This window comes from Cnephaeus nilssonii (genome assembly GCF_951640355.1).
Source record: "Cnephaeus nilssonii genome assembly, chromosome: 19".
NCBI classification, from domain to species: Eukaryota; Metazoa; Chordata; class Mammalia; order Chiroptera; family Vespertilionidae; genus Cnephaeus; species Cnephaeus nilssonii.
The window spans coordinates 13,048,256-13,069,197 of record NC_137090.1 but is presented as its reverse complement, the minus strand read 5'-3'; the positions used below and the strand labels follow the sequence as shown (position 1 = coordinate 13,069,197).

At 40.5% G+C, this 20,942-nt stretch overlaps 1 protein-coding gene across 3 annotated transcripts in view; it reads left to right on the top strand.

The window, feature by feature from the left end:
- Window positions 1-20,942, top strand: part of RFFL (ring finger and FYVE like domain containing E3 ubiquitin protein ligase) — a 68,500-nt gene that overhangs the window by 10,245 nt on the left and 37,313 nt on the right. The window contains exons 1-2 of one of the 3 annotated variants that reach the window (XM_079797485.1): window positions 6,634-6,692; window positions 11,608-11,750. The exons of 1 other annotated variant lie outside the window; for it this stretch is intronic. The gene's annotated coding sequence lies outside the window, so the exon portion shown is untranslated. Of the gene's footprint in view, window positions 1-6,633; window positions 6,693-11,607; window positions 11,751-20,942 lie in introns of those variants that run through there. One more of the 3 variants, XM_079797484.1, reaches the window with a different exon arrangement.

The following is a 20,942-nucleotide window of genomic DNA, read 5'->3' as shown; positions in this document are numbered from 1 at the left end:
TGTGCACCAGGTATCTAGTTGTTTAATACTTTTGGAAACAATTTATGTTTCCTATTCCAAAATGTCTGTGTTGTTCCCTGAATAGTTAGAAAACCTAGAAATGGAGAAAGGTATTGTTTGTGTCTAGGTTATTCAAGTCAGGTCTTTTTTCTTTAAGCATCTCTAGAACAAATTATCTTTCTAATTGAGGCAGGGTGGATGGTCATGGGGGCTGTTATGGGACTGTTAACCATCAGAGCCTTTTTTTCCATTACTGACTATTCAGTAGGATAGCATGTTGGCAGGCTGTGTGCTAGCCTAAAGCACTTTGGTTCTTATAACTTTGACTAGAGGCCTGGTGCATGAAATTCGTGCACGGGTAAGGTCCCTAGGCCTGGTGGGTGATCAGGGCCAATCTGCGGGGTGACCGGTGGGGTGATCGTAGGGGGGGGCTGCTGGCACCTGCCTTGGCTGGCCTGGCGCTGCCCGCTCACCGGCCCTGCTCCCCCACCACCACCAGTCACCTCCCTTTGCGGGGCGACCAGCAGGGCGATCGCGCGGGGGGCCTGGGACCTGGGGCCTGTGGGCTGGGGGAAGCTCCTGTATTGAGTGTCTGCCCCCTGGTGGTCAGTGCACGTCATAGCAACTGGTTCTGCTGGTCGTTCAGTATTCGGTCAATTTGCATATTACACTTTTATTATTATACTAGAGGCCCGGTGCATGAAAATTCATGCACTGGAGGGGGGTCCCTCAGTCTGGCTTGCCCTCTTATACAGTCCGGGAGCACTCGGGCAGGAGGCGACCCGGCGATCAGGGGAAGGTGACACCCCATCACACCTCTGCTGCTGCCACTGCTGGCAGCGCAAGCCTCGGCTGGCCCTGGTTACCTGCACCTCGGGCCTGCCCTGGGTGGCTAGGGGGCTGAGGGGACTGGGGGACTCCGGAGGGACTGGGCGCCGCCATCTTGTGGCTGTGGGCACCGCCATCCTTGAGGGTGGGGCATCAATTTGCATATTCCCTACTTATTGGCTGTGGGTGCTGCTATCTTTGTGATGGTGTGAGGGTCAATTAGCATATCCCCTCTTTATTAGATAGGATGGGAAACATGAGTGAGGGTACAGGTGTTTTTGAAAATCTCCATGCCTGCTATGTGAAGTCTTGAATTTTCACTTTGAACATTACATTTGGTGAAGGATGTTATAAAACCACCTTTACACAACAGTCCCCTTTCCTATTGATACGTTGCCAAGCAGAGCTGGGAGTGTTAAGCATGCTCAACAGGGTTTACTTTATTCATTGCATTGTGTAAAATGATACTTTTTTCTGAATGAAATTGTATGCATTTTTTGTTGTTGTTGTTGTTAATCCTCACCTGAGGGTATTTTTCCATTAATTTTTAGAGTGGAAGGAAGGGGGGAGAGACACATCAATTGGTTGCCTCCTATGTGTGCCCTGACTGAGGCTGGGGATTGAGCCTACAACCAAGGTATGTGTCTCTGACCTGAATTGAATCCGAGACTCTTTAGTCCTCAGGCCGATGCTCTAACCACTGAACAACCCGGCTAGGGTTATATGCATTCTTTAGTGGGAGTTAGAAGTGGAAGGCTTATTTGTGTCTAAAAGTATGAGAGAATTTAGTGTAGGATTGATCAAAAGACTGACATGTATTTTCTTGTGTGATAGTTCTCTTTGTGTTATATTTCACTTGCACAAAAATTACCAGCAGTTAATGTGTGCTTACCATGTACCAGGGACTATGTGAACACATTTCATCCTCCCAACAATCCTACTAGGTATAGGTGTATTATCTGTGTTCTTAAAGATGTGAAAATGCTGCACAGAAAAGTTAAACAGTGGACCTAAGGCCACACAGTGTTTGAATCCAAGTAGTCTGGCTGTAAAGGCCCAGCTCTCAACCACCAGGCTACAGCTGCCTCACTCTCCATCAGCTCATCTGTTAGGTCTTTAGAAATCGGTTCCATTTTGGATTGGCTGGAGTGGCTCAGTTGGTTGAGTGTCATCCATGATCTGAAAGATTCGGTTCCTGGTCAGGACACATGGTTAGGTTGCAGGCTCCAGCCCCAGTAGGGGGTTTGCAGGAGGCAGCCAGTCGATGTTTCTCTCTCTCTCTCTCTCTCTCTCTCTCTCTCTCTCTCTCTCTCTTTCTCTCTCTCCTTCCCTCCCTCTGCCTTTCTCCCTCTCTCCCTCTCTCCCTCTCCGCTTTTCCCCCTCTCCCTTCCTCTCTCTCTAAAGTCAATACAAATATATATTTTTTTAAAAAGAAAAGAAATAGGTTCCATTTAATATAATATGGGCTTAAAATTATCCTTTTGTACATGGAATGTGATTTAAAGATGATATTAGCAATACTTGTTACTTGTTTTACTAGTTTTAGTTCTATTTGTACTGAAGGATTGTTTTATAGTTTATTTCTAATTCTAAAATTACAATTGTATTTGTTGTATAAACTAGTCACCTTAAAAGCACATTTGGATAAACAGCATTGGGTTAGAGGAGAATTTATTGTTAGTTTTTGTTTCCTCCCTCCCTCCTTCCCTTCCTTTCCTGTTTGTCAGTAGGCCTTCTCAATAAATTGACTTCTACATAAGATATAAAGATATTGGCACCCCATGATGCCTCCTGTTGTGAGTGATTATGAAATAAATGGTGATAGACTACTTTTAGTAAGAAGCCCTGATCAGTAAGTATAGAAAGTAAAACTTTGTTATTTGGACTTGAACACGTATCCTGCTTTCAGTATGTGTGAGGCCCTGTGAGGACTGGGTTAGAGAATCACAGAGGAAGTATCATTTAAATTTTTTCCACTGACCTCTCCCTCACATTTTGAAGACAGCTACTGAGACTTTGGAGTAAGAAGAAAAACTGTTTGCAGTAAGAAGCCTGTCAAGTGAGGTGCCCTACCTGGTAACCACAGCTTTCACAATTTATTTGTCTAATTGGTGCAGTTTTTAGATGCTTTTGATTTCAAGCAGATACTTTTTGGCTGAATGCTGAGCTCAAATTGCAGTGAGTTCATTCAGCATGGGTTACTTTTCCTGCCTTCTGATTTCGTTGTTCATGGCTCTAGGGCGGCTCAGATAAAAATACCTGGAAGGATGCTATAATTAATATAAAAATATTAAGATATACCAGGTGCTATTATTTCTGTAGAACATATTGGCATCTATGTTCTAAGGCCGTGGTCGGCAAACTACGGCTCGCAAGCCACATGCGGCTCTTTGGCCCCTTGAGTGTGGCTCTTCCACAAAATACCACGGCCTGGGCAAGTCTATTTTGAAGAAGTGGCGTTAGAAGAAGTTTAAGTTGAAAAATTTGGCTCTCAAAAGAAATTTCAGCCGTTGTACTTTTGATATTTGGCTCTGTTGACTAATGAGTTTGCTGACCACTGTTCTAAGGCAATATTAAAAATGATTATTGTTTAAAATTTAAGAAAATTAGATTCCTTTATTTTGGCTTAAAATTTGTTCACTAGCTTAACTTGCTACAAAATGATAGATTATATAGAAAAAACATTCTCCACAAATGAAGTACTTAAAATATTGCAAAGAAACCAGTAACATATGAATAACTGGTTTGATTATTTCAGATTTATTGTTTTCTGTTCATTAAAGTGTCAATTATAGAGTTTATGCTAAAATCCAACAATGAACCAATTTGTCAGATTAGTTTAAGTTACTGTATATACTTAAAAGAATATGACTTTTTCTTGAAGAAATAGCAGTTACTTAATCTGGCCTTCTATCAGAGTCTGAATAATTGATATTTTACTACATTTATCACACATTAAATGTTCATGCACAAAATTGAGGAGCTATTATGGTGAATATTTTTTATATATTTTATTGATTTTTTACAGAGAGGAAGGGAGAGGGATAGAGAGTTAGAAACATCGATGAGAGAGAAACATCGATCAGCTGCCTCCTGCACACCCCCTACTGGGGATGTGCCCACAACCAAGGTACATGCCCTTGACCGGAATCGAACCTGGGACCCTTCAGTTGGCAGGCCGACGCTCTATCCACTGAGCCAAACCGGTTAGGGCAATGGTGAATATTTTTTAAAAATACTTTTATATTTTATTTTGGTAAGAGTTCAAGTTTTCTAAATGGAGGTTTTGCTCTAATACTAAAAATTCCACTACATATTTTAAATTTTACTCTAGCTTCTGTTCGATTAAAAAAAAAATACCTGGAGGGATAGGGCACAAATAATGCCTGAAATGTATTTCAGGTGGTTGGGCCACTACCTGATCTATGTTTAAAGACTCTTTTTTTTTTTTTTTTTTTTTTTTTCCATAGGAGGCACTGCCAAATAATATGAAATGTGCTTTGCTTTACAAAGTTTTCACACTTCCTTAGTTCTTCAGTGGTTGGGCAGTTGAATGAATAATAATAATTGCATTTTACAGTCACCCCCTTCCCCCATCACCCCTAATCCTTGGCCACCAGTAATCTGTTCTCTGTCTATAATTTTGTCATTTCTGAAATGTTATGGGAATGGAATCATAATAGTATGTGACTTTCTGAAATGGGCATTTTCTCACTTAGCACTTCCATCAAGTAGTTGAGTGTAGCAATAATCCATTCCTCTTTATTTGCTTATCATTCCATGGTATAGATGTACCACAGTTTAACCATTCATCTATTGAAGGGCATTCTGGGTGTTTCCAGTTTTTGGCTATTACAGATAAAGCGGTTATGAACTTTGTGTGGATACAAGTTTTAATTTCTCTGGGTTAAGTGCCCAGCAATGCAATTGCTGCATCTAATAGATTAGGATTTTTAAGAAACTGCCAAACTATTTTCTAGAGTGGCTATACCATTTTACAGTCCCACCAGCAATGTACGAGATCCAGTTTCTTTGCAGCTTTGCCAGCATTTGATATTGTCACCATTTTTTATTTTAGCTTTTCTAATAGGCAGCATATCTGGTTTTAAAGTTAATCAGGTTACTTAGTAAAACTGATCTGACAAAAAGCAAAGATTTTTGCAGTCAAATGCTCTACCACTGAGCTATACCCCCAAAAGCAAAGATTTTTGAGTTGAGTGTTGTTATCCCTCCATGTGGCTCTGCCTCTGTACAGTGCTCAGTGGTCTGTTGCCTTGCTTTTTAATTTCCTTGCTATGGTTTCCTTGAGAAAGGGAAGACTAAGCAAGACTAGACTTAGAGAAAAGCAAGAACTGTGAGCATGAGACTCTCTTCCTTTATCTGGCAGTACCTAGCACAGCCCTGCTTCTAGCACAGTGCTCCCAGTGATGGTGAACAAACAATGCTATCCCCAAACTATGAATTTTTGCTTAATTCTTTACAAATGTGCCTCAATGAATGTAGCCTTAAGTATACTAAAATATGGCTCAGAATGGCCCTCAGAACTTGTTAAAATTGTTGTTTCTTATTATTTGTGAAGTGATCGTAGGTTCTTCCTTTCTGGTAATACTAATTAGCTTGCACTACTCATTTTAAAATACTAAAATAGCCCTAGCTGGTTTGGCTCAATGGATAAGCGTCAGCCTGCGGACTGAAGTGTCCTGGGTTTGATTTCGGTCAAGGGCACATGCCCGGGTTGCTGGCTCGATCCCCAGTAGGGGGCGTGCAGGAGGCAGCCGATCGATGATTCTCTCTCATCGTTGATGTTTCTATCTCTCTCTCCCTCTCTGAAATCAACCAAAATATATTTTTTAAAAAACACACACACAAAACAAACTAAAATAGCACAGAATTATATATATAAAGTGGAAGGCAAACCCCCATCCCTACTGGAAATGACTACTATTAAATGATTTTAGACATTTTAACTATATGTGTTCTGTGTCTTTCTCTCTCTGTATATGTGGGGCGGGCAAAAGTAGGTTTACAGTTGTTCACGTGGAAAATAACAAAATAATTAATAGATAATAATACAAGAATAAACTCTGTTTTCATGCACTCACAACTGGAAACCTACTTTTGTCCATTCTGGTATGTATGTATATACTGTGTATATATTTGTGTGTGTGTGTGTATTCCCCAGCTGCTGTTCTATAGTGCCTTTTTTTTTTTTAATACTCCAATGGATAATGTATAATAGACATTTTTCCCCGTGCTTTTTTTTTAAAGCACTTAATGCCGAGACAGAGCTTTGAGTTCCTTTCTCTAACCTTTTTTTTTTTCTTCCTTATAAAAGGGATGAGAGAAACCTTTGAAAGTCTAAACAAAACAGATTTTATTCCTTTTCAGGGGTTTGAGTTGAAATAAGGTTGTAGTTTTATTTGCAAGAAAATCAGTAGGATTCTGGATGTTAGTATATATCTATCCATTTTTAAGATAACGCATATGATTTTATGATGTGATCTCTTGCAGAACCTTGAGGGAAGCAAGAACTGTGAGCACAGTAATCTTTAGAGAATGTGCAGTCCTTTGGGTATTTGTCTGTTCCTCGGTAGCTTAGTCAGATAGTGTTTTCTTAAGTGCTGCTGAAGTACAGTTCAGTCTTTATTTTGAAATCTGTCTTCTCTCCCTCTTCCATTACTTTGATTACCTTGATGGGACATTCAAGCTGCGCAGTCTTATCCTTTTATTTCCATAGCCTACAGAAGTCAGTTCGAAGATTAACTGTAGGTGAACAGGTAATCTTATCTGCTTGGCGAGGCATCACCTGTCAAGATGAAACACATGTCAACAAAGGCCTCCTAGACTTGAGGACCTGAATGAAGGTAACTTAATCGTGTGGATGATAATTTAGGAAATTTGACTGATTGGAGGCAGGGCATGAGTATGGAGTGAGGGATTGGAGAGGGAGAGAGAGGAGGAGAGAATGAGAGGAGAGAGAGAGGGAGGAAGAGAGAGAGAGAGAGAGAGAGAGAGAGAGAGAGAGAGAGAGAGAGAGAGAGAGAGAGAGAATGTGTGTATGTGTTTGGGGAGGAGAAGAATCCAGAGGTATACAGTAAAGAATTCTGGGAGTCTTTGAAGTGGAATTATAGAATCTTTGTTCTGAGAGGGTGGTTACTGGGAATAGGTCGGGAGCTTACTAGTCATTTCATTATGAAGCTGTTGGAGTTGTTTAGGTGAAGGAGTTTGATGACAAGGGCCTTTTCCCTGCCCTTTTCTGTATTAGCAGCTCTGTGTAGAAATTACACCCATCCAGTGGTGCCGAGATTTCTGTTGCCAGGTGTCGAAAGTGCGCTGGCCCCGATAGCAGTTTGGCCACATTGCTGACTTCCTTTCTCCAGTGTTGTCGTCAGGTCCTCAGACTGTCCTGACAGCGCTGGGTTTTTCCTTTTCCTGCAAGCTTGCTGTGCTTGTAGTTCCCGACATTAGGAGCCTAGTATTTCATTCACCTGAGGTAGGCAGTTGCTGTCCCCTTGATATTGGATACCTTTCTGAACTCTGAAGTATTATACCACAGTGGATAGTAAAGTGCCTACAATTACATTACAGAACCGGTTCTGGGAACGGCACCAGCGCGGACAGGCTCAGCCTGTGTGCCCTCACGCAGCTCCGGGGTTGTTTTGCAGCAAAGTGCTGCGAAGCGGGTTGGACCTCACACAGTGCCAGTTCTGTATCTGAACATGAAAGTGGCTCGTTAAAGATTAAAGGGACTGCCTGGTCCTCCTGGCCCCAAGATGGAATGATTTCCACCATGGCGACAGGCTCTGTCTCCCAGGAGAGGCCATTTTATACAGCGGGTTTGTGCTTCCAAATGTTACAGTAAGCCTGCATTGGCTGATGCTGTGGTGATAAGTTGGCATTTGGGTACTCTCAAGACATATGAGCTATATAGCATCCCATGGTTTGAATTTCTGGGCAAAACTGCCTCATCAGGAAGTCAAAAGCCTCTACTTTCAAACCCTGTCTTTGGGGAGGTTTTCTCCTTTGTTTTATTTTACTATTCTGTTGAGTCAAGTGAATTTTAATTTTCACAGGCATAAAAATTCCATTAAGCCCCTTGTACTGCATCCCAGGTGTGGAAATGTCTCAGTATCACATCACTGTGGGTGACAGCTAAAATCCTTAAAAGTAGTTAGGATAATTGTCTCTGGAGGCTTGAAGAAAATAATGGTCCAACGGGCAAAATAAATTCAGTTCAATTGTTCATGGCGGTTCTTGTGGGTGAGGGGACTAATGTCTAAGACATGCTCAGTGAGACTATAGTTCAGTGGTGTTTCAATAAAACCTTCGTTTTACTGGGAACTGTGCTTAGGGGACATACCTATGACCTGTCTCTCAACTCATGATCCAAGGCCCGTCTGCATCAGAATCACTTGGGAGAGGAGGATACTTATTAAAAATTCCAACTCTGGGGCCTCCGTCCACTTTTGTGAATTCAGTGTCTGGGACTGGGATGGGCAAAGATAATTTTCAATAAGCACCCCTGTTGATTCTTAAGTATTCTTAGAGTTGATTCTCGAGTGTCCTAAAATTTAATTCATATTTCATGTTTAATTTCTGTGTTTGGTTGACATGCATATTATCCTTTTTCTTTTTTTAAAAAAATCCTCACCCCAGGATATGTTTTAGAGAGAGGAAGGGAGAGAGAGAGACATTGATGTGAGAGAGAAACATCAATCGGTTGCCTCCTGTATGCGCCCTGACTGGGGATCAAACCTGCAACCTAGGTATGGGTCCTGATGGGGAATTGAACCCTCAACTTTTTGGTGCACGGGACAATGCTCAACCAACTGAGCCACACTGGCCAGGGCCATAATGTCCTTTTTGAAGAGGGAGGCACACTAATGTAAAAACAACAACAACAACAACAACAACAAAAACGGTTATAAGATCCCAGAACACCAAAGATTAGAATTTGGCAATGTTTCTAATTCTCAACATGGTGAGACAGCCACTGGCTTTTTGGTTTATCATTTCACTATCTGTGAGTCAGAAAAAGTATGTGGACACAGTTAAGATTAATTTTGTTATAAAGAAGAAATGTGCAGTATCATTTAGGATGTTAGGAACAAGAAAGTAGGTAAGTATTGAGAAAGTGAGAAGGGGACAAGATTACAGTAGTTTATAAATGGTAAAATAATTTTAAACTTTAACTGAATTTTAAATTACCAAGTAATATTTGAACATATGCTTGTTGTTTAAAAAATTTCAGCCCTAGCTGGTTTGGTTCAGTGGATAGAGCGTCGGCCTGTGGATTGAAGGGTCCCAGATTTCGATTCTGGTCAAGGACACATGCCTGGGTTGTGGGCTTAATCCCCAGTAGGGGGCATGTAGGAGGCAGCCGATTAATGATTCTCTCTCATCATTGATGTTTCTCTCTCTCTCTCTCTCCCTCTCTGAAATCAATAAAAATAAGAAAATTTCAAATATTGATAAAGCCAAAAATACCTCCTTGATCTGCTCACATTGCAATTCCCTCCCTGGCATGTGTATCCTCCCATATCTTTTGTATGTATTTGGTAATTTTCTATGGATTTGGAAGACTATAGAATTCTGAGAAATGAATATTTTTATTTCTATTTTGACAGCTGGTTACTGTTTATAATGTTAATATGTAATGCAGAAAAAAACAAACATGTGGGTTATCAATAGCATTACATATTCCTGTTCAAGTAAAACAATGGGTATGGTGTATATACCTATATACACAAAACAAACACACACACACCCTGCTAGCATATCTGTTGTGGCCACCCATTAAAAGTATACTTATATAGCTTTGGGTGGTGAATTATTTGTATGAATTTTCAGATAATGCATTGAAAGAACTTAAGCACAAAGCCACAATTTTTAAAATTTCTCATATACTTTTATATTCTCATGATTTTCATTTATCCTCATAAAACATCAAGTGGCTGAAAGCATTAATTCAAATTTAGCATCTTTTTAAAGCTCTAAATGTGTAATTTTCAGCCTTTCCAGTTTAAAGAAGGAACTAGGATGGAGTAAGGTTATATTTGGGGGAAACGGATTGGAACTGTACAGAATCCCAAACAGGGAAATGATAATGTGCGCTAGCTTACCTCACCTACTAAATGGTGTTTATCTTAGTATAGCTACAAAGTTCTGATGTTTTTGGTCCTCATGTTGCTGTTCATATAATTTACATTTATTTCCTGGGCACAATACCATCCGGATTTTCTCTTCCTTATTTACTAATACAGAAGGAGTCAGGAGCTTCTGACAATATACTGTTTCTTCCTTGTGGAGGTTCCATATCTGTATATACTGTATGTGCCTTGAGAGTTGCTCCATCCATGTTAGAATGTTTGTGACTTATCGTCTACTACAGCAATGTTTTTTAAAGTGTGGTCCATGAGATAATGGTTGTTAACTGCTATAAGGATGCTTTTATCATTTGAAAAGGACTAATTAACATACACTGTAGGAAAACTTTAAACACAGCCATTTTCTGAAAAGGGAAACACTGAAGGGGGGAGCAAAGAAAAGAGGGAACATAAAACCTTATACAAGCTCAGTATGGCTAACCTATTGGAATAATATAATTAAGGGGAATTAAGTGAGTTGGATAAACATTTTTTAAAGTAGCTCTTTGAGAAGGAATAGGATTAAATAGCATATTTTTTAAAACCCAAATTATGATGGCCTACATGTATATTTTAATTGACCTAATAACGTATATTGAATGACCATTGGGTTGGCAGCTGCGTCCTGTTTGAGGCTAGATGTGGTGCCTCGAGTGACTGGGCTAAGAAATAGCTAATGACCATGGGAAATTGTGAGCAAGGAACCGAAGGATCTGATGTGAACTTTAACTTCTTTTTTTCTTAAAACATTTCTTTTTTTCTTAAATGAAAACACAAAGAAAGCAAGGACTTAATCTTTGGTTTTCTTTGTATTGTATAGCACCAACACCAATTCTAGCCTGTCAGGGCAAATTAAATAATAATTGCTGTTGATGAGCCAGTCATTCTAGAATTGATTTTTAAAAATAAGCCAGCCAATAAATGAGAATCAACAAAAATTTAGGGATTTTCCTTTTAAAAGCAAGTATTAATGCAGTTTTCACAGACTCCTATATTCCTTAAGCATCTAGTAGGTCTGATGGTGGGTAATTTAGCTTTAGTATAAGAGAATGTGACAGCTGATGAAAAAAAAAATCCTCCAGTATTTATCTTAATTAGAGAACTTGAGTTGTCTAAAGAAATAGAGAGGTCAGAGAAGGCCTAGTGGGGGGAAAAACAGCGAGCCTGGTTAGAGCTAAGAAAAACTCACCGTGTTTAAACAGCCTGTGATGACTGAGCGAGCTCCCCTAGTCCTCTGACCTAGGCATTCTAATTTGTAAATGCAAAGTGACTTTATCAGCCTCTTGGGGGAAATCCTCAGAGCAGTGAACCTGAAGTAATCTTGCTGTCCTGAGCCCCAGCTGTTCTCAGATGAAATTTCAGAAGGTGACCACCGGAGTTTTCTGAGTAAAGGCTCCAGAGTCCACCGAGTGACCAGCGTTAGAAGAATGAGGTTTACCTGTCCCCAGTAATCAGCACTCAATTAAAAAAAAAAAATCAGTGGGGCACCTTTTCTTTTCTCGGTTGCAGTTGATTGTGGTTGGCTCAGGCGGAGTTGTTTGGGAAATGTGAGTTTTGCCTGGCATGAGTCAGCACTGCCCTGGGTAAACTGCCTGCTCTGTTGCAGTCTTGCTTACCAAAGATATGTCCCCAGGCGGCACCATTCACTTTGCCTGAAAGCGACTGCTGTTGGCTCCTGAGATGATCTCATCTGAATATGGCTCCAAGGACTCAGCGGCAGGAACTGGAGGCAGCTTGCTTTCTGCAGAGGCAATGTTTTGAAACAGGCAAAATCAGGTAACCCAGACGGTTTCTCTTAGTTTCATTAGCTAGACTGAGCTGCAGTGGAAAATCCTTATTCTTCAAAAGTGAGTTACTGCCTTATCTTTGGGTATCTTAAAGTTAATCCTTCAACTCTTTGGGACTTACAGGGGAAAGTTTTCATTTCATTTGGCATCTGGATGTGGTTTTAGACCTAATTAGACCATGTATTAGATCAACCTTAGAGAAGTCAAATAGATTTACTGCTTTATACATCTTTGCTCTTAGTTTCTGTTCTTTTTGTGTCTTGTGAGAAATAGTTTAGTCAAACGAAACTATTGTTAAAGAAAGGGAGAAGGCAAACATATATTTGCTTATCTACCTAGTGATCATGAATATTGAATTGTAGAGAATTCATTCTACCAGTGAGTTTCCATATTCTTTTCTGAGGTATTAGGAATGCTGTAGGCAGTTAGACAGAATGCTGTAGGCAGTTAGAGCAAAGTAAGGACAATGGGTCAGGTACAGAAGGTCACCAGGGTGGAAAGCCCCAGGTGCTAGCAAAGGACAATTGTAGAGTGGGACCACACCCTCAGGGTGACTTTTCCTCCCCTATCATATTGCTGGTCAGGAGATTTGGACCCCTGACCTTTCCTCCCTAGAGATAACATTTAGACCTCAGCTGTATTTCAGCTCCAGGCCCAGAGAAGCAATAAAACCAGCCATGTCAGAACCAGCTGCATTGAATAATAACGCCTTGCACTGCTGCAGGCTAGTCAATCAGTGGAGACCACAACCCTGAAAGTTCACTCCTGAGAAACTGCTGAATATGCAATTGTTATCTTCCCCAGGGACCTCCCCTAAAATCTTCACCCTTAAAACCCTTAGGCCAGGACCCTTTGCGCTCTCCCTCCTGGCAGCAAGCCTGAGGGCCCCCTCTCCCCCCACCTTCACTTCCCCTCCTCCAACATTGTTGCCATTAGCTTCCTCACTCCCAAGCTCCAAGGCCCTTCCTTTACCTCTGTAACTTGTTTCCTAAGCCCATTTCTTTTAGGAATTGCTTTTTCTACCTCTATGATTTACCAAGTAAATGTTCTCTTACAGTTTGGGTCTGGACTCTGAACTCTTTCCTAGCCAGAACCCAAATATCGAGGTTGCTGAACCCAGGTTTGGTACAACAGGAAGAACCTCCCATCATCCCTAATTCTGTTGAGGCTATTACCATATCTCCCCCTCTTCACCTTTAAACTTTTAAAATCTTCAAACACTAGTTAATTGCCCCTTTTGAAGTTTGCTTCTGCTCCTTACAATTGTCTCAAGTGTCCATGCTCTCTTTTGCCTCAGGCCTTTGCACAAATAAGCCTTCTCTAAACACCCTGCCCCAACTTAGCCCTAGTGAACTGGCTTCAGCCTGGAAGTCCTTCCTCTATGAGGTCTCTTCTTACTCACCAAGACTGGATGGGTACCCAGGAAGCCCTGTGTTTACTCCAGTCATACGATATATTGAGAATCAGCTTCTCTTGTTAAAATTATATCCGGGCTGCTTGGCAAATAGTAGGTTCTCACTAAAGGTGGAACCTACTTCCACAACTCTGATCCTCTTAGCAACCCTTTATTTTGGCTCCCACCCCATTATCCTAGTGATGTTTCCCTGAAGATCCCTAATTCCCAAACCCAATGTTCTGGTTTTAGCCTTCATTTTACTTAATCTCTGCAAAGCACTTGGCACTGTTAAACCATTCTTTTTTCCCAGCAACCCTCTTCATTGGCCTTGCCTTGAGTATGTTTTCATTCTTCTCCCACCCCCTTCCTCTAAGGATCTCTATTATACCCCAAAATTCAGCTATGCTCAGTATTTCTTACCAGCTCAGCTATTTCTCCCAAACTTCAGATCCTTACTTCCAACTTCACAGATCTTGACAATTTTTTTCTAATTCGACAAACCTACTAGTTTGTTCAAAAGGCACCAATTCAGCACATGCACACCATTATCTCCCCTACCCAGTATGTTATCTGCTTATATTGCTGTATGTTTAAACTCTGTTAATTATATCCAGAAAATCTTCCTGTTTACTAGTACTCTCTCTATGCCTCACGTTCTGTAAGTATGCTAAACCCACAGTTACTAAACCCTTTTGTTTACTACTGTATTGAAGTACTGCTTGATGTGTGTCTTTTCTTTATTCCCACTGTAGTGCCTATATTTACCAGAGTTTGAAAACTAGATGTTTTGTTTAACGAACCCAATGGCTTACAATTTTGTGTGCAAATGCTTTTAGGCAGGGCCTGCACTCTTCAAAGGTTACAAATACCACCATTCTCCCAGATCTTGTACTCTAACGATTTTACCCACTCTGCCTCTAGGCATTTGAGTTTCTAACTTCTGGTTCAGACCTTAGCAAATCTTGACCTGACTTTGCCACTCCATAGGTCTTTCTCTACTCCATCTTCATATTCTTGCCAAAGTTATTTTCCTAAAGGCCAAATCTAATAATCAGTTTCGGGTTTTCAGAGTGGCATTGGTTCCTTATTTCCTGCTTAGCTCTGATAGGTGTAAAGTCCTTCACAATTTGACCCTGCCCTACCTGTTACTATTACCCGTCTTATTTCCTCCTTTCCCCAGCCATTTCTCTCCTGAACTTTGCATCTTTCTAGTTCCTGGTTTTACAGTGTCCTTTTAGGACTCTGCGCTTTTTCCTAGTGGCCTCCTTTTCTATAACTGGCAAAGTGCTCACCTTTCTCCCCCCCTCCCCCCCCATACACACCTGGAGACTTAATTCAGATGTTACACCTTTTCTGACTTTCTCATATAGAGTTATTCTTTCTTATTTAGATTTCTGCAGCACTATGGGTCTCTTCCACTAGTCTGTTGAGTTCCTGGCCCCTGACCTAGTTCCATCAGTGGCTGAAGTGGGTCTTCAAGGGTCAAACCACTAGTCCAAATGTCTTTGTTACTCTTGGCAGTATAAGAAAATTTATAAGTTCTCTTACAAGATGGCATGTTTGTGAGTTCTGTTTGATGAACTTGAGCCCATAGTGCCTTGTTCTGTATATGTCACCTGAAACCATCAGCTAACCATTCAAAGTTAGTTTGAAGATTTATAGGGCTTGCTAAAACTGAGTTCCATAATCTCACCTAACATTTTTTTTAAAACATCTCTTTTTCTTTTTTATTTATTTAATTAATTTATTTCAGAGAGGAAGGGAGAAGGATAGAGAGCTGGAAACATCAATGATGAGAGAGAATCATGGATTGGCTGCCTCCTGCATGCTCCCTACTGGGAATCGAGCCCGCAACCCAGGCATGTGCCCTTGGCTGGAATCGAACCTGGGACCCTTCAGTCTGCAGGCCAATGCTCTATCCACTGAGCCACACCAGCTAAGGCTCACCTAACATTTTTATAGTACTTTACAAAATTATTCCCCTCTATCATTTTATTTGATACCTATAATACCCTGTGTTGGGTAGGCTTTATTATTTCTACTTTACTGGTGATTATAAAGCTACTCCTGGCATCTAGGCATATATTCAGGTAAGACTCAGAGAGAAAATGTGTTTTTACATTACCTTAAGCAACTTGTTAGTTAAGTGTTGGGTTCTACAGCAAAGGCACCTTTGCTCGGTATGCGGATGCTAAAACTCGTTCCTTTTCCAAGCCCCCTTTATTTTTGAGGCAGAAGGGGGAGGTACCCAGACCCTGCCTCACCTATGGAAAGGCCCTGACAATGTGAAGAGACCTTCATGGAAATTAATGGTGTGCCCACTCCAACCTCTTAAGCTTTGCTTTTGTGCTTCAAATGTCTAGAATTTGTTAAAACCTACTGCAAAAATGGACTGTCAAACGAAGTTGATGAGTGAAGGGAGTCATCAAAAATGGAGTAAGCCGAGTGTTTTTAAAAAATAGTTATTTATTCATTTTTGAGAGAGAAAGTGAGAGAAACATCATTTTGTTGTTTCACTTATTTATGCATTCATTGTTTGCTTCTTACATGTGCCCTGACTAGGGACCCACAACCTTGGTGTATGGGATGACTCTAACCAAATGAGCTGCCTGGCCAGCTGGAGTAAGCTGAGTGTTAAGAACAGAAAAGGTTTCACAGTAATTCTAGTAAGTGATTAAGTTTGTAGGGTAATTTACAACTGTGGGGGTGCCAATATGCTGTATTTGGGACTATGTGGAATTTGATTATAGAAAGATGAACCGTAAGGGCTAGGAAATAAGCTGTTAGATACTGGTATATGACATCTAATTCTGGTCCCTGCATCCTTAAGAGAGGATAAAGATGATTAAAAAAAAGTCATCATTAGAAGTTTTTTAAAAAGCAAAGATTTTAGCCTAGAGAAGGAAAAGTTAAGGCATGGCTTGATTATCATCTCCAAGTACAAGAATAGTTTCTGCCAGGGGGATTTTGAGTAATTGTTCTTATGTACTTCAAAGACTTAAAAGGAAATGGGCTTAAATTGAAGGAGGAGTAATTTTAATGAATATGAAGAAGGGTTTCTTGAGCTTCAAAGTTGAGAAACTGTTTGAATGACTGCTAAAACAGAGTGTCGAATTTCTGACTGTTTCAGTTATCTATTACTGAGTAACAAATCACCCTAAAACTTTTAGTGGCTTCAGATGACAACCATTTTATTGCTCATAATTCTGTGGGTTTAGTAGTTCAGGGAAGAGGGACATATTACTTTTGCTCTATGAGATATTGATTAGACTGGAGGATTTATCATGGCTTCACTCAAATATCTGGGGACTCAGTGCTTGGCTGTTGGCTGGGACATCTTGGTTCTCCTCCATGAGGTCCATTTCTCTCTTGGCCTCATCATTCATGAATTTAGATCAGGCTCCTTTTACATGATGGTTGGCTTCCAAGGGGCCATAATGGAAGCTGCAGGGCCTCTTAAAGGCCTGGCCTGGGAGTCATACATCATCACTTTTGCCCCATGCATTTGGTTTAAGTAAGTCACAAGTGTAGCCCACATCCAAGGGGAGGGAACACGGACAAGGGTAGAGGGTCAAAGTCATACTGCACAAGGGCATGGAGTGTGGTTGGGATTATTGTCACCAATTTTGGAAACAATTTACCACACCGACCTTAGAGATTTTTAATGAGAGAATAAATCAACACACGTTTATTGAATAGGTAGTTTGGGCATATGATTGGCTGCATATCAGAGTCATCTGAAAGCTTTTTACAAGCATGGACTCCTTAGGTACCATGCATGTGACCCAGGTATCTCCTGAGGGGGTTGGCACAGAAGAGACACTGTGTCTTTTCCTTCAGGTAACTCTCAGTAAAATGACAATGGGGTTGGGGAAAGGGAACAAGACGGATAGATATAATATTTAAGGTAGAACAGTAGGTGCTTTAAGATAGGCCCGCTGGTCTCCTGCTTCCAGGGCTTGGCTGAACCCTCCACCTGGCATGCTCTACCTTCCAGTCAGCCTAGTATAAGTTACATGTCATTCAGTTAGCACATCATCAAAGGAGTGTTTCTTTTCTTTCTTTCTTTCTTCACTTTTTTTCCTCATAGTTTCTAGCACTTTTTTCCTTCATAGCATTTTTTAGTTTATAATTACATATTTGTATGATTATTTGACTGATGTGTGATAGACAAAATAGGTCTGCTTTGCTTTCCGGTATCTAACATAGTGCCTGCCTCATAATAGGTACTCAGTAAGTATTTGTTGAAAGAATAAGTGGTTGATTGAATGCATGAATGAATGGATAGTTTAATTTCGTTTTAAAGGGTGATTAGAATTTTGGACAGGTGAAGCAAATGAATGGAAAATCATAGTTCTGAAGCAGAATGTGTGGATTATATTGCTCATATAGTTTCAGAATTTTGGAGGAACTGGTTTCAGAAGAGATGAGGGTTTGGTTTTGAGTGTACTTCGTATGCTAAATTTGGGGTCAGGATATCTAGCAGGCATTTAGAAATGAGGTACTGAAATTGAAGGGTGATATTCATTCCAGATACTTATATTTGGAGTTATCTGAATGAAGACTATGCAACCTAATCACTCAGTGAATACTTATTTGAGCTTCCATTGTGTGTCAGACAACTGTGTTGTAGGGAAGGTGAGCTGAAGTCTGACTGATAAAGGGACCAGCTTCATGAAAAGAGCTGCGGACAATGTTCCAGGAAGGAAAGGAACCACACGTGTGTAGGCTTGGGGGCAGTAAATAATTTATTATTTTTGAGGAACTGAAAGGAGACCACCAAGGGCTTAGAGTGAGGTGCAGGTAGAGAGGGAGATCATCGTGAGGTAAAGTGAGAAAGGTAGGCAGGGCCCATAACACATGGGGCCTTTGTGGGCCATATAGGGAGGCTAGGCTTTACAAAAAAGCATATTGAGAAGCCACTGAAGGCTTTAAAGCAGGAGAGTAAAAAGCAGAGTATACATTTTTTAAACAAAAGGTTACCCTGACTACTGTGTAGCAAATAGAGCAGCAAAGAGGGGGCCACTACGGAGGTGTTTGCTGTAGTTCTTGAGAAAGAAAGTGGCATATAAGGCAGGGTATGGCAGTGGACATAGTGAGAATGGGATACACATTTGCAGGATATTTAAAATGTGGGACCAATATAATTCACTAGTGAAGGGAAGGAAGAATGGTTAGCACGGAGCCTCAGGGGATATTTAGAGGACAAAAGAAGGAACCAGGGAAGAAGAGGGAGGAAGATTGGTCTTTGAAGTCAAAGGAGAGTCAAGCTACTGCACTCTAAGTGGGAACTGAAGGGGAAGAAGGAGCCCGTGAGAAAGACTGAAAGAACATAGGTCATTGGTGTATGGGGGAGGTCATGAAGGTTAAGGACTTAGGAAAAAGCCAGGCATTTAGCTGTCAGAATATCATAGGTGTCCTTGGAGAAGGTCTCTCAGTAGAGTGGAATGGAGTGAAAGAACAAGTGTATGATGTGAAAGTGAAGCAGAGTACCAGCTACTCTGTTGGGGAAGTTAGGAATTAAAGAGAAGGGGAGGCAGAGCAGAGTTCACTTTGTGCAAAGCTGCACAGAGAAGTATGTGCGAAGGAAGTCAGGGTTTTCAAAACTGTAATTGACCAATATTTACTGAGCATCTACTCTGTGCTAGGACCTATACCATGCCTATTCTATTTATCTTTGTCTTTGAACAGTTTGTCTGATTGTGTAGGGACCTCCAAAATGGATTTCCAAATTATAGGGAAAGGTAAGACCTTCCTTTGGAGTATGGGAAGGAAATAGTAAAACTAAGTTCTGTATTTTTATCTTAACCCTTTGAAATTTCTTTTTAGTGTTATATTTTGGATAGAACACAGTATGTTTGTATAGTAGTACTTGTCTACTTTGCTGTTATACATAGATATATTGGAGATGTGCTATTTAAAAAAACAACTAAACTGATGGTCAAAAATGGTGGATTCTACTGGTCTAGTGAACAAAGGGGAGTTTTTGAGATGGAGAGAGAAAAAAAAGGCAGAGAGAAGGATGGGAAATCAACACGCAAAGTAGTCTGCATGTTGTTTTAAACCTGTTAAGAACCCTGTGAAGTTATTTCCCCCATTTTACAAACAAGAAACTGAGGACTGGAGAATTTAACTTGTCCAAGGCCATACAAAGAGTTAGTGGTAGAACTGGGATTTGAAATCTAGTTACCTTTAAAAACCTTATTACCTCACTAAGTCTTTTCCCTCTTTATTTGCCTAATACTTTTTCATATTTTTCCAACTAATTATCATAGTGATTCTATAAGAAATATATTAAAATATCCATTTTGCTGAAACAATTAGTGCAAGGCTACATATCTAGTATGTGACAACCACTGAACCCCTGATTCCAGTGTTCTTTCCACTGTACCACTGTTGCCTCAGAATAAATGGATGGAATTGGTTGTTTTGGTAAAGTAGGTGAGGAGGTTTCTATTTATCTGACAAAGAAGTGGAAGAGGAGATAAGGGTTTGAAGATTACTTTAGATAAAGTAGGAGAAAGTAATAGTTCCCATTTGTGGAGCACTTTGTGTTGTAAGGCTTTGCATTAATGACCTCCAGGTATTCTGTAGGTAATGAAGTTTAGGTAAGTTAAGCACCATGAATAAGGTCACTCAGGAGTTTTGACTTCAGGCCCCATGTCCTAAACCCTCACAACAACAATGCTCTTTGGAAAGTTGATGTGGAAACATCAACTAGAGGTGAATAAAAGATTTTCAAGCCCAGCGATTGCTTTCCCAGTGTATGAATTTGTTGGGAACCCCATAAATAAAGTCTTCTGACTTTTCTGTAATACTTGGTAGCTCAGGTGTTGGAAAGATTGGGGAAGGAAGGGGAAGAAAAACAGAAAAACAGTTCAATAAATCAGAAAAAGGCTCCACTGTACAAGAATGGCAGATTGCAATGTGTGTTTTATATTCATTCTTTTTGTTTTGAGTTTGTTTTTTAAAAATTATTATTGATTTTTAGAGGGAGAGAGCTATAGAAACATCGATGTGAAAAATATTAATTGGCTGCCTCCCACACCCCACACCAGGGTTCAAGCCTGCAACCCAGTCAATGTGCCCCCTGACTGGGAATTAAATCAGCAACCTCTTGTTGCATGGGGTAGATGCTCAACCACGGAATCACACTGGCCGGGCTTTAATTCATTCCTTACAATAAACTTATTGTGGTTCTGTTTGATGCAAGGTATATTGGGATATGGAGGAAAGAATGCAAAGATGGATAAGATGGAATCTTTGACCGCTAGAATGGTAAGAGAGGGGGGATACAGTGCTTCACCATAGCCCATGATTGAAGGGTCTGAGAGAGGTGGAAGGTGGAGAAGTAGTATTCATATTGGCTTGTTGTAGGTTGAGGGTGGCATTATGTAGGGCTGGCCTGGTGGGTGCCATCTAGCTTCTCAGGAAGACCCCTGAGGGCTTTGGTTACTATGCTTTAGGTCTGGTTCTCAGGGCACAAAATGTATTTTGTTTTGCACCTGAAAATGATAGGTCTTTTGGTGACAGGGTTCTATTTAGAATTGAGTGACTGTGCTGAGAAAGGAATGCCAATTTATTATTTTAGAGTGAAGGATTCCTTTCCTGTAACAGGATTCTGGATTTTGCTAGGATATTGCTTTTCAATATCAAGAGATCTGAGAAATGAAATTTAATGATATCAAGCTTCCTTGGTGAACATGGCATAATATGATAAAATAGTTTGTGGGGAAGGATACAGTTACAAAAAGCTAAGATTATTGATTGCTTACTATATGCCAG